Below are 9240 nucleotides of genomic sequence, written 5' to 3' on the forward strand. Positions count from 1 at the left end.
GTCAGACAATTGCAAAACTAACAGGTGTCATTTCCTCTAAGTGGAATTTTTAAGAATGACTAAAATTTGCTCTCCTGAAAGCAGGGTGTTTTGTTTTCTGGATTCAGTGTTTTCTGGATAGAATATGCAGTGCTCAATTTACAATTTGATTCAAGAGACTTCCTTCTGCATTATTTTAACCTGTATGTTTTATTGATTTGAGATATAAGAAATTGTATGCCAAAACTTTGGTTATTGTAACTAGTTCTAAACAAGAAAAACTAACATCAGTTTTGACAACAAACAAAAACTGTTTTTGTTCTATCAGTTATGTTTAAAAGAGTCCAATTTCAAACCAAACAAAACTTGCGGTTATTCTGTCAGATATTTATATAGCCACTGGGGCGCCATAGTTATGCACTGCATACATCATTGTATTTTTAAAATGTACTTAATGAACATTTTTTCTTTTCTGGTAACTACTTCATTGCCTTAAATGAATGCATTCCAATAGAATTTGTAACAAATGAGTACTTTGTGTTTGCATTAATGCCAAACACGTTTAACAAATTTTTAACAAGGAACACTGGCATAAAGCCAAACTCCTAGAGGGACACTGAAGGAATGCTATAAATTCAAACTAGATTTTACCTTTTCACTTAACTCAGCAAGTGTCTTAGGTGTCTTTGGCATCTCAGTATTGCAAGTTTTCTATTTCAGGTTGGATAAAAAATTATATTTTAATTATTTCTCCTGGTTTGGCCCTTTTTTTGCTAGAGACTTTTAAATCCATATAGCAGTGTTTGACAGAATGCTATACTCATTTAGAAACAGACAGATCTTTATTCATTCAAAATCTTCTTTGTGGATCTGTCCCCTCCCAACAATTTGGCAGTCAAAAAGTTACAGGAATAATACAAGTCCTCAGGTTGCAGTGACAGAGGAGTTCAAATTGTAGGTAGCCTATTGTGTTCAATAATGTATTAATATAATACAAATTATAGTGGAGCACATTTCTATTAGATTTGCATAAAAAAGCACCCAATGTTGTCCCTAGTGTTGAATTTCAAGTTTCTAAATTTTGAGCATGTTTGTATCTGCACTTGAGAGGAAGGGGAAAAACAGTCCACAAGATTCTCATTGATCTAAACTGCAGGATTGCACTGAAGTCATGAACAGATTCTTAGCTGAATCCAGCAGCTGAATCCAACTGCGGTCTTTCTGTTATGCCCACATGGTACTTGTCACTGAAGACCTGGGGAATCACCTATTCTGTAATACATGCTAATACTGACAGTTACAAGTATCTGAACAAACCACATACTCCCTTTTTACTTGTAATTCCGTATATGAAAGTAATCTTTTATTATGGTGTATAGTTTTAAACAAATACAGAGACTGAAAAATAATAATATTTAGCACCCATCCAAGAATCTTGAAGCACATTTCAGATATTAAGCCTTACAACTCCTTGTGAGGTAGTTCTGTGTTATTTACCTTCCGATGTAAGGGGTTTAAGGAATAGAAAGCCCCAAGGTCAGACGGTGAGTCAGTGGCAGAATCAGGAATAGAATTCCATGCCACTTTTCATTACCCATCTCAATATTTCATAGTTTGGGATTGACCACAAATACTTACGAATGCATTTGGATCGCAATTGCATTCAGATTATAATGTGGCATTCCATAGCACAGTTTTAAAACTGCTAGTACCAATGGTCTCTAATCCTATTTTTGAATTATTACTGTTTTGGCTAGTTGCTTAGACCAAGAAAATTAAATTATTTAACATAATTTGTTAGTACTTTGATCATAATAATAAATAAATCTTCACTAGGAATACAAGGAATTCATTCTGACAACATTTTTAAAGATGTTAAGTCATAATGCAGATGTCTTCTAATAGATTGTTAAGGAGCAGAAATGGCCCTACTGGATTTTCATTAATGATAGCTTTGTAGTACCACCATTTGGTTAGATACCAATTTCCTAACAGTAACTGGCTATTTTCTCTCTCTCTCTCTCTCTCTCTCTCTCTCTCTCTCACTAATGACCATATCAGTTGTTGGCCTTTTATGCTGGTAGAATGTGTAACAGGTTAGAAGAGGGCAATTTAAGGCTATGTGAATGAGTATCTGTTTTTGTATGTGGGTGCTTGTTGCAAACATTTGGAAAGCATATGGAACATAATGGACATTAACCCAGATGTCAAAAATAGCCTGCATTTTACTACCGTTATTAAACAGTTTCCCCTTTAACCCCTTTGTGTTTACCCTCTCTCTCCCCCAGCTTGTTTCTGCAAATAACCACTGAAAAGAAAGGACTGGAGGCAGAAACTAGTAATCAGGCAGGTGTCTTTATCGAAAAGAAAAATATTCTGAACATACATTATGAGCAATCACACTTTTTATATCTTCAGATCCCTGTGCAATTTTCATTCAGTGATATCTAACTGACATTCAAAGGTGCTGAGCACCTGTAGCTTCCATTGCTATCACTTGGAGTTGTCGGTGTTCAGCACTTCTGAATATCAGGTCCAATATATCTAGTCAAATCTTAGGTTTGTCTTTTTGTCAGTGACTAATGCTGTGTACTGCACTGAAGAAACACAAATATAAATTATATTTACTCAGACCTTGTAGGTGTTTGACAGCAATATCCTTTTATAGATTTATTTGACTTATTTGAAAAATATTGTGCATTTCCCACTTGTGGTGAACAGGTTTTTCATGTACTTCCAATAATATAATTTCCTGAAGAATGGATTGGTTGATTAAGTGGGTGGCGTTTTATCCAGGAGTTCTGTTATTGTATGTCTAACCCTAAATGGAAAAGTAGGAAAATGGACTTCAGAGAGATGGTATTTTGCATGTTATTGCTCTTCCTCAGACTAGCATTGTTTGATCTGAGTTCTTTACTTTTAACAGCATAAATGAGTGTTAATTGCAAAGGTGCTTTAGCTTGTAAAATATCAAGATATATAGAAGATTGTGATAAAACAATCACTGTGATTGTTTTATTCATTTCCCAACCTGTTAAAAAAATGATGTAGACATTTTTTCTTCTAATACTTGCAGGAATGTACACTTCTCGTTAATTTCCATGGGTTTTTCCTGTATCTATATATCTCTTTGGATGATTAAAAAATCCTCGGTACCTAAAAGAATGGGAACTATGCACGGTTCACAAAATGTAACACGTGCTCTGACTTACAGTTTTCATAAAAAGTTTGCAAAGATTTTATGTGCCAGAACTAGTAACATGATCTACTTTAGGAACTCCCTTGCTTTCCAGCTCTGCAGAAGTCATTTTTGTCCTATTCAATGGCCTGATCCAAAGCCCATTTAAGTCAGTGGGAATCTTTCCTCTGACTTGGATGGACTTTGGATCAGGTCCAGAGTGTTTTAACCAAAAGAATTGTACCGAGTTCTTGTAGGAAGATTGATAGTTCATCTGACTATAAATATATGCAGCCACCACACAGACGTGTACCTGTAAATACAGATTTCAAATTCTTTGCATGTTTGTTTGTCCACAGCACTTAAACAGTGTGGAGTTGCACTTTCAGAAAAACCACACTGATAAAGTGTTATCTTTTAAAAATAAAAAGCCATTTTAGCCAAATAATTCTATTTACAAAACAACTTCATCATAGTCTTTTAACAGTACCAAGAGCAGAAAGATGATTTGTTTAATGCAATAATATATTTTATACCATTTTTAAACAAACATTTTGGAAACTTGTCAGTTACATGAATGTGAGACCAACAATTGAGAATCCTAGTAGGTAAATGCATTTGTCCTTTTTTATTCACAAACTCAATAAATTAATGTGCACATGCACTGCAAGGGAAGTGTTTGGTTCCCCCCCACCACCACATCTGACATATACATGTACTGACTAAGACTGTTTGACTGCACTGTATTCAAGGCTGTTAGGCATTTTATTGTTACTTGAGTTCTGTTGCCATTACCGTGAGTTGGGTCTGACCCTGCATATACTTACTACCAGATTTTGTGCCTGGTCCAAAGCCCATTGAAGGCAGTAGGAGTCTTTCCACTAACTTCCTAGGGTTGTGACTCTGGCCCATAGTGCGTACTATTTTGAGAAATCCCTTTGACTTCAATAACACTACTCATACCAGTAAGTACAATGCTTGTGGGTAAGTGGCTACAGGACAAAAATGGTCATAGGGAACATTTGTATATTTTAACCTTTTATAAATCTGAGATTTGCATTTCTAAAAAAAACCTCAATCTACTTTCTAGAAAATTGAAATGGACTTACCTTAAAATATACTGGTAAAATGTTTCGTTGTTTTCAGTACTCTCAATTCTGGAAGGTCCTGTGAGGTACTGAATACCCTCACCTGCCATGGAATTCATTGGAAATTAAGAGCCCTCAGCACCTCTTGGGGGGGCAGCAGCACCAGGCTCATATTTCAGACAGTAATTGCTTTTCTGCTTGCAGACAAATGAAAGGAGCATGCCTTCTTTCAAAATAAAGACCTTTAGAGTAGCAGCCGTGTTAGTCTGTATCCGCAAAAAGAAGAACAGGAGTACTTGTGGCACTTTAGAGACTAACAAATTTATTAGAGCATAAGCTTTCGTGGACTACAGCCCACTTCTTCGGATGCAAGACCTTTAGGTTTGTCAGCAACTGCAGCATTTCCGCTCCTAAGATCCTGTCTATTTGCATAAGACATGTAAATATATTTAACATGGAAAAAAATCACAATATCTAGTGGTATCTAACATCTTTGGAATTTAAAAGCAGCCCCATTCTTTTAGATCTTGCTGTACAAGTAAACTGTAAAAGAAATAAACATGGGCCTAGGTACTAGGATGATTGGCACTCTATAAATATAATAGGTTCAAATCTGAAAGTTCTGACTCTCTCCCTATGTAGGCAAAATTTCTTCTTACTTCCATGAGAACCTTGACTGGGTAAGAACTGGCACTATTTGTACCTGCCAAGCATTTTAATAATTGGAATGGTTTATTGTGTTGTTACAGTTGCCAGAGGAGCTGGAGAAAGAGGAGGAAAAAATGCAGCACTGCAGAATTAAGCTGATAATCTATTGCAGTGGATCTCCAAACATAACCATGACATCCTGGAGCAGATCATAGAAACAGAAGATGAATGCTGAGGTTGTTAACAGATGAAATGCTGCATAAATTGGTGTCTTCTCCATTATTTCTTGTAGTCATTATGAAGTCAGATACTCTGGAAAATAATGAAGGGGACTCAATCAGAAATTACAAGAACTTCATTTCCACCTTTAATGGGTCTTGTGTTCAGAATATTATTATTTATTGAAGTTCAGTTAAATGGATTCTTTTAACCAATTTTGATAAATTGGTATTGATTTTTAATGTGTAATTCAGGTTCTGTTAGGTGCAGTATCTTCATCTGCTGATTCTGCCTAGCGTATTCTACAGTAACACTTCTAAAGTGGACTAGATTGTCAAAGAGGTATTAGTACACTGTTATATAATGGAGTCTGCATTAATCTCACCCCCAGTTAGAAGTGGGCTTTTCAGAAAAGTAAAAACTATGCCTTTACCCTCCTCTGTTTTCTTATATCTACCGTTACTCAAATAATCACATTTTGATAGTGTAACGAGTATTAAGCTCTGGGCCAGGTTGGAAATGAAATCAATTTTTGGTACTACTTGCTGTTGGCAAGGATTAGCCTTATGAAAATATGGTGTGTGTCTCTGACAATGCATGGGACATCTAAATTGATCATCAATAATTTACATACCACATTTATATATTAGTGGATGGTAAAAGCTTGAGGTATGTATATGTACATATGTGTATACATGCACACATATACTGGAGTGGATCAACCTTTTATCATCCAAATGCATATAGGTATGTATTAATAAAAGCTGGGACTCATAAATATATCAAGATAAGAATGCTTTGAATACAGTATATGCATTAGGCCTCCTAAAAATGAAGGACCATTTGTCATTGTTTTCTGTAGTGAAAAAACAGCCTCCATGATGGATCCCAATGAATTTTTGATGTTAAACAAGAAAATATCAATGAATGAGGAGAAATTAAAAGCTGTCTGTATCAACAAAGAATTTCAAATAAAGATGAATAATTTAAAGCACATGCCAGGAAAAAGAAAAAATCTGAAGTCATTCTAATGTAGTGATGAGACACAAATGAGAGTTAAAGCTCTACCACTTCCTCAAAGAGAGGATCCTTACAACTTCATAACCATTTTCAGTCAGTCTGGCAAACATGTGCAAATGTTCAGCTGTTTTACTGATGCATCTCTCTTTTTGTCAATGGAAGAAGTACTTCTATACTGACGTGAGTGGCAATTGAATATTTGCATTATTAAAGGACAAACAATGAATTTAAGCATGGGTGGCCTTAATTCTTAGTAGTTTTTCTTTGCTGCTGTAAAAAAAAAAGGATTCTAAAGTGGTTATTCCAAAAGTCTTGCACTGAATTTAGAAAAATATTATTTTTTGAAATTGTTGGTGCAATTATCCCTGAAGTAACATCCTATGTGAGCCATACCTATATTAACCCCTTTAAAATGATTGCTGTGTAGAAAACAGTATTTTATTGTACCATCATTTTTGGTGCAAATAAAGAGCAACTAAGTCAAGCAGGAGTCCTTCTTGATGTTTCATCTCAGTAAATAGAGTAAAATGTATAGAATTAGTATAGCATAGGTGATCCAAATTCATTCATGTTTAAAAAGTTTGTCCTTTAACTATCAATGGAATTTTAGATCTTTGTTTTCAAAACAGCAAAGCTCTTGGGAGTTTATTTAGCACATATGACAAATGTTGCACTTGCAAACTCAGACAACAGAACTAGTTTCTTGTGATGAACTTGTTGTCATAGTAAGGGACAACTGTCTGTGTCTCTTACAATCAGGTCTTTACCTTAACTCTGCAACTGAATACTTGAAGTAGGAAATAAACTAGGTGAAAATAGGGTCATAAAAACAAAACTGTATAGTTAAATATTTATATGTATGTGCCAATTTTGTCACAGACATTATTTTAGGAGCACTTTTTGCTCCATTCATATTGTAAGAGTATTGATCTAAACTTTTATCAGGGGCTATGAGTTAGCCCCTAAAGAAAAAAATGTTTGTCTAACATTTGGTTTTTTTCATTTCATGTGATATCTATGATGTTTGGAGAAAAATCTTTTCATATACTGAAATAGACTCTCGGGGTTTACAATAAACACTGTGATGTTGGGAAAATATTTTATTTCAGCAATGTTTGGTAGTTCCCCCACTCCCTTCTAAATGTAAGAAATTAAATCAACTTTTGGCTAACATTTAAGATAAATAATTATTATTTTAGTGTGGAATCAGGCTTGTACTGCACAATCTTTCTTTCATTTAAATGTACAGTATGAATTTTGTATTTAATGATTTTTGTGTATCTAGTATGCACGTAACTGCACATTGACTTTCATTTGAAAGTGGGTTTAAATTTCCTTTTTCAACAGTGTTTATGAAAAGACCTCAGATGTGTTGACACAAACTATATCTGCAATGTGTGTGGGGGGGAGGGTTGTTTTTTGTTTTTTTGTGTAGAGTGATGTTTGAATGTGATGTTCTGCAACAATGGGTCAGTATTCTCTATTTACCTTAACCCCTCATTTGATAGTGCTTCATGTAATAATTTCCTCAAGTGAGTGGCATGTTCTGGATTGTGATATTGATATGTGGTTAAGGACATTGATATGAAACTAAGGAATCCTTAGAAATTACCAGTGGGCATGTATTAGACAGTCATTGTAATTTAATGTCTAGTAAAAGTGTGAAGTACCAAGGTATTTAGAGATCATAACATTATTATCATGTGTATGGGAAGTACTTACTGTTGATCAGCTTGTTTCTATTCATCAAATAAACTGTTTCTTTCTGAAATCAGTGTAGTGTCATTAAAGCTAAGTTTAATGACTATAAACAAATATAAGATGTTTTCCACATGGTAAATTCATCACACTCCTCTTTTCTCTAATTGCTACCATTCAAAGTAATTTATCTTCCTCTTGTTACTGTTACACAAACTGTTTCAAAAGGAAACTGTCTCTTAGGCCCCAATCCCACAAACACTTATGCACCAGAGTAACTTTACTTATAAGGTAGGTAAAGTTACTCATGCTAGGAAGTGTTTTCAGAATTAAGGACTTAGTGAGCAATATACTCTTTGCATGGTTTTCTAAAACATAATATTTTGTGTGACCCTTTATAATTGCATAAAAAATTACATTTTGTTTATATATTTTACTGACCAAAAGCCATTAGGTGTGAAATTCTCTACACAGTCAGCTCCTTTTTCAGCTGCCTGGTAAGTTGTTCGCCTTTTCCATTATGTTCATTTTTTTAGAAAAGGAACTTTTGTTGGACAGGAATTTCTTACCTCATAGAACTCCCTGGACCAACTCAGTGCACACATAGCAGGAGAATAAAAGGTAAGTAAGTATGCATTTCAGGTAGGTTATTTAAAAACACAGTCTCTTAGTTTTAAGCTCTGTTTCTTTACCTATAAATTATTCCTCATGGTAAGAGCAATATAAGGCTATATAATATTGTACTTACATGGGATATTAAGTTGCACTATTAACGACATCTAAATGCACATTTATTATATATTTTACTTATGTCTATCTGGCCTGGAGTTGGAACACTATAAATTGAGTATTGATTGCTCATAACATCTTCTTTCTGGACCAAATGTAATCATTCATGATTGCTTGGCTCTTTATTCGGACAACACATATGGTGCATTAGAATTCAGCCAGCAACATATCCATGTTCATTCTTAATTCTGCTTTCATAGTAGATCACTACTTGCTTTTAGGGGCAGGTCCTGCCTCTTTCCCATCTTGGACACAGCAGAATCAGGTGACTTATGGCTTGGCTGTGCAGAAAGAGGTGACAGATCTGTGTTTCTGCCCAGTGGCTCAAAGACGGAGAAGTGCTGCAGCTCTGAGGATGAGTAATAGTCCAGAGGGGCTCAATGCTACTCCGTAGCCTGGGGTAAGCCAACTGATGGACTGTAGAAATTCCAGTTCATATCTGGTTGCTTGTGCTATGCTCTGAGAGCAGGATTTGGCCCTGAAAGAAATCTGGTAATCTATGTAAAGTGCATCCTGGCTGGCATTAAGACCTGTCAGGAAGTATGAAACATGAGGCTTTGTAATTACATGAATTTGTTTCCATTAGTTTCAGATTTTGGGGTCACCTCTCTACTCCTAAAA

At 35.1% G+C, this 9240-nt stretch overlaps 1 protein-coding gene across 1 annotated transcript in view; it reads left to right on the forward strand.

Moving 5' to 3' along the window:
• ERC2 (ELKS/RAB6-interacting/CAST family member 2) overlaps positions 1 to 7903 on the forward strand; it is an 866973-nt gene extending 859070 nt beyond the window's left edge. The window contains exon 19 of the transcript XR_008445768.1: positions 4995 to 7903. The gene's annotated coding sequence lies outside the window, so the exon portion shown is untranslated. The remainder of the gene's footprint in view (positions 1 to 4994) is intronic.
• The last annotated feature ends 1337 nt before the right edge of the window (positions 7904 to 9240 follow it).

Source organism: Malaclemys terrapin, chromosome 7 (genome assembly GCF_027887155.1).
Source record: "Malaclemys terrapin pileata isolate rMalTer1 chromosome 7, rMalTer1.hap1, whole genome shotgun sequence".
Lineage (NCBI taxonomy): Eukaryota > Metazoa > Chordata > Testudines > Emydidae > Malaclemys > Malaclemys terrapin.